Here is a 5,332-nt window from a genome sequence, read left to right as displayed (position 1 = left end):
CAGCCTCTGTACGACTCCAGATGTCTACAACGGTCTTCTGTCTAGTATTCTCTGCCTTTGACAGACCACATGTCCTAACCAGGCCTTCTGAAAATTGGGCCCCTGGAGCCATACCAGCTTCCCCCATTTGCCATTACTTCCCTTCACTTTGCTCTCAGTTTCCTCTAGCAGATGTCAACACACAGGTGTACAACCCTTTATCTGCAACCCTTGGGGCCACATGGGTCCTGGAATTCAGCATGTCTTAGACTTTGGAAAGGTAGATTCTGCATTCCACATCTTACATACTTCCCTTAGTGTGGCTGGAGGGGCACCCTGTAATCAAGCACTTGCATGTTCTTCAGGAAACACAGGATTACTCCCATGAATTGGGATGAATAAGGACTACAAACAGTCTCATGTCTATTCAGTTCAAGTTTTGCCACCAAATGATACTGCTAGAAGTTTATGAATAAAAAACTTTAGGAATGGAGGACCTGCGGTAGCTGCATTATTTAAAACTTGTTTTGCAAGATTGCCTTTTCACTGATTTTACTGGTTTTTCTCATTGCTTATAACAGAAACATTGTAACATGAAGTTAAACGGATTTCCATTGTCAGTTGCTTTGAGTGTTAATACTTTCCATTTGGTCAGAAATGGAAACCCCAGATAACCCCAGATTTTTTTGTTGGGGGGAGAATAAAACTAAAATAGATTAAACAAACAGACCTTTAGAAGCTGATACCATTGAACCCTGGTGACTCAAGTTCAGAAAATGAAAGAGCTGTCTTAAACCTCAGGTGGGCCATTTCACCCATGGTCATCTTAGTAACTCTCTTCAGCCTTCAGCTGTCTTTCCCCGCTCTAATTTTACGTTATTTAGTCTTCATAGTTGTATTAGCTGAATTTCTGTTATATTGGCCTTCCTCATATCTGTCAGGACATGGGGCTGGGGGTGTCGGGGGGGGGAGGTGGGCATGTTGTGGAGACTGAACTGTTAAATATCATGTGACCTCGTTGTTTTCACAGGTTGGTGAGGCCCAAGAGAACTCTGAGTTATGTGTATCTATTTCCCTATTAGATTAGCTACTCTTTAAGAGCAGATTTTCTTCCCTGTGTGCCCCTTAGATCATGTGGTATAGTTCATGGGTGGTTTAAAAAATCCTATTGTTTTCTTCATAGTTGATAGTACAATTTCTTTTGGGAATAAGTGGTCTTAAAAGAAGAAAATACCTTGGAGCATTTGGGTATGAAAAAATAGGCCCACCGTAGGATTCAGAATGTGGGGCAGAACAAATGGAGGGTAGAATGACTTTCCATTTAAAAAAAAAAAAAAATGATGGTGGTAGGAGGGGACAGAAGGGAGAGAATGGCTGAGCAACGTGGAAAATCAGCCAAAAGACTCTCTAGAACAGAATGACTATTAATTCCAGTTGTGATGGGTCATCAGTGCAAACCCAATCTATTTCTTAATTTCTCTAAACTTTTTGTAACATCTGCTACACAAAGGCTTTGTGTGCATAATTTTGTTTGTGTGTGTGTGTATGTAAAACTAAGAAAGGTAGCTGAAAAACCCATGCAGTAACGAGCAAGCTGCAAGATACCAAGTGGAGAACAAGAAGTCAGCTGAAGCAGGAGGTAGTTATGAGAACATAAGCCCCCCAGGGATGCACAGAAATCTTGGACAGGGATTTGGACTTTCAACATGAGGTATGCTGGAGACCAGTCTTGTCTAGATTTTAAGAGGCAAGTTGACCCTGGATGTCATCTAAATTAAGTAATAAATGCTCTACAAAGGTTACAAATGACATTACAAAATGATAAACACTGGACTTAGCAGAATGTTACAATTATCTGTAAAATGGAAAGAGTCCTGGAGAAGAAATTCAAAGTCCTGGGTTTGAATTCTTTTTTTTTTTTTTTTTTTCTTCAACTCCCAGCATCTTTATTTTTCCTAGAATCTAGATACGATGAACTCTAGCAGGGCAGTTATTACTATTTAAGCCTTACACTTTAGATTCTTTAAACTACTTCAATATTTGTAAATCTGAGAATGCACATTCCAATAACCGCAAAACTAAAATTTGAGATTATACCAAAAAATTTACTCAATGTTGATGTGACTACACAAAATTTTGTGTGCAACACATGGACTTTAATATTGCAGAATTTGGCCTTTTTTTAAACTGAAGTATAGTTGATTTACAATGTTGCAATTGTTTCAGGTGTACAACAAAGTGATTCAGTTATATGTATACATACATATATCTATTCTTTTTCAGATTCTTTTCCATTATATGTTATTATGAGATATTGAATACAGTTTCCTGTCCTATACAGTAAATCCTTGTTGTTTATCTATTTTATGTATTGTAATGTGTATCTGTTAATTCCAAACCCCTAATTTATCCCTCCCCCTCCCCCTTCCCTTTGGTAACCATAACTTTGTTTTCTATGTGTGTGAGTCTATTTTTGTTTTGTAAATAAGTTCATTTGTATCATTTTTTAAGATTCCACATATAAGTGATATCATATGATATTGGTCTTTGCCAGACTGACTTCACTTAGTCTGATAACTTCTATGTCCAGCCATGTTGCTGCAAATGTTAATATTCAGTTCTTTTTAATGGCTGAGTAATATTCCATTGTATATATATATATACCACATCTTCTTTATCCATTCATCTGTCAGTGGGCATTTAGGTTCCTTCCATGTCTTGGCTATTGTAAATAATGCTGCTGTGAGCATTGGGGTGCATGTATCTTTTCAAATTAGAATTTTCATCTTTTCTGGATATATGAATTTGGCCTTCTTACAAGAGCTTAGCTATAAACAAAAATACTTTTTGCTTGTCTGTCCTAACCTATGAAGGGTTGCAACCAACAGACTCCCTCCCACAGCTTTTCACTGTGTCCCTAAAAAACATAGATGATTCTTCCTCTTAGACAAGGGGGAAAAAAACCAAAATTCCCACCCACAAAAAAATGTTAACCCAGAATTATCAAATTTTGGTTTCAGCAGATAAAACACCAAAAATAGTTAATAGGAAACACTTACTTAAATCTTTTACCTAAGTAGTACTATAGGAATTTACAGTCTTGACCAAAAGAGGACACAGGTTTCTCATTAAACTTTATTTTAATGGGTCTCAAAATTCTGTGACAGATTTTTGGTCAAATTGTTTCTATTAAAAATTACTGATTTTAAAAACTAATAACTTAAAACTGCCATACACACACAAAAACAAGTGGTCCACAACACATTTTCCTTTCTTTCTGAAAGTTTTACGATGCATTATCATTAACCAGTCTTTTACCGTTAAACTTAAATGGCCAACAGAAACAAACAGTCCTGAGAATGTTCTTCCACAACTGATTAAGACTTGGGTGTCAGGTATTAGGGATATTATTCACTTAGCCTTCTGAACTTTCTGGGTCATCCACTGCTTTGATGACACCCAAGACACGTCTGTCTCATGTCACAAACAGCAAAATGATCCTGAGGAGGATTGTCAGAAAAGCTCTCAAAATACATGGGCTTTCCAGCAACTATATGAACCACGCCAGCATCACCAGCTTTACAGAATTGGGAGCCATCTTCCAGCTTCTTCCCAGAATAGCAGTCAACCTTCCTCTTCAGCCCAGCAAACTTGCAAGTAACATGAGCTACTTGACAATCCTGCACAAGTGCATAGCCAGCACTGATTTGGCCTGGATGGTACAGGATAATCACCTGAGCTGTGAAGCCAGCTGCTTCCATTGGTGGGTCATTTATTTATTTATTTAGTTTTGGCTGCGCTGAGTCTTGGTCGTTGCGTGCAGGCTTTCTCTTGTTGCGGAGAGTGGGGGCTACTCTTTGTTGCAGTGCGTGGGCTTCTCATTGTGGTGGCTTCTCTTGTTGTGGAGCACGGGCTCTAGGCACATGGGCTTCAGCAGTTGTGGCATGTGGGCTCAGTAGTTGTGGCTCATGGGCTCTAGAGAGCAGGCTCAGTAGTTGTGGCGCACGGGCTTAGTTGCTCCGCGGCATATGGGATCTTCCCGGATCAGGGATCGAACACGTGTTCCCTGCATTGGCAGGTAGATTCTTAACCACTGTGCCACCAGGGAAGTCCCTGGTGGGTCATTTTTGCTGTCACCAGCCACAGTGCCACAACAAACATCTCTGACAGACATGTTATTGACATTGAGGCCCACCTTGTCCCAAGATAGAGCTTCACTCAAAGCTTTAGGATGCATTTCAACAGACTTGACTTCAGTTGTAACGGTGACTAGAGCAAAGGTGACCATTATGTTGGGTTTGAGAACACCAGTCTCCACAGGGATGGTGCCAATACCACCAATTTTGTAGACACTAGACACCCTGGAGGAGCAGACGCAAGGGTTTGTCAGTTGGAATACTTGGTGGCAGGATGCAATCCAGAGCTTCAAGCATTGTGGTTTCACTGGCATTGCCATCTTTATGACTGACTTTCCATCCTTTGAGTCAAAGCATGTTTGTACTTGGCTGCAGCATGTTGTCACCAATCCAACCAGAAACTGGCACAAATGACACTGTGTTGGGGTTGTAGCCAATTTTCTTAATGTAGGTGCTGACTTTCTTAATGATTTCCTGGTATCTCTTCTGGCTGCCGGGTGGCTCAGTGGAACCCATTCTAACACCAACAATTAGTTGTCTCACCCACAGTCTGTAAGCCAGAAGTGCATGCTCACAGGTCTGCCCATTCTTGGAGATCCCTGCTTCAACTTCACCAACACCAGCAGCAGCAGTCAGCGCAGCACAGTCAGCCGAGGGTGTGCCTATAGGCATGTTTTTGGTAGTCTCTGTGTCCTGGGGCATCAATGATACTACTTGCTGGTCTTGAATTTCTACAGGGGAATATCAGTGGTGATACCAAGCCCATGTTCAGCTTTCAGTTTGTCCAATACCCAGGCATACTTGAAGGAGTCCTTTCTCATATCAGCAGCCTCATTCTCAAATTTTTCTTTGATTCTTTTGTTGATCCCACCACATTTGTAGACCAGATGGCCAGTGGTGGTAGACTTGCTCTAATCTATGTGTCTGGTGACAACAATATTGATATGAATCATTTTCTTTCCCACTTTGGCTTAGATTTAGTTGTGATACTTGTGATCTGGTGGCAAATCTGTTGTGAAAAAGTAGGTTTGAATTCTGTGGCATTAAGTAATTATGTGACTTTGGGAAGATGCTTAATTACTCTGAGCTGCAGTTTTCTTACCTGTCAAAGAATAGAAGAAATTAATTATTGGTTCTCTTATCTGTAAAATGGCTCCAATGGTAACTAAGATGCCTTAGGAAGGAGCACAGAATTTGAAATCAGGAATATACACATA

The 5,332-nt window shown here is 40.2% G+C and overlaps 1 pseudogene; it reads right to left on the bottom strand.

Moving 5' to 3' along the window:
- Positions 1–3,394: 3,394 nt before the first annotated feature.
- LOC132369656 (elongation factor 1-alpha 1-like) lies at positions 3,395–4,796 on the bottom strand (annotated as a pseudogene).
- Positions 4,797–5,332: the final 536 nt, after the last annotated feature.

Source organism: Balaenoptera ricei, chromosome 8 (genome assembly GCF_028023285.1).
Source record: "Balaenoptera ricei isolate mBalRic1 chromosome 8, mBalRic1.hap2, whole genome shotgun sequence".
Taxonomy (NCBI): domain Eukaryota; kingdom Metazoa; phylum Chordata; class Mammalia; order Artiodactyla; family Balaenopteridae; genus Balaenoptera; species Balaenoptera ricei.
Note: the sequence above shows the minus strand (reverse complement) of the source record. Positions and strands in the feature narration are given on the sequence as shown.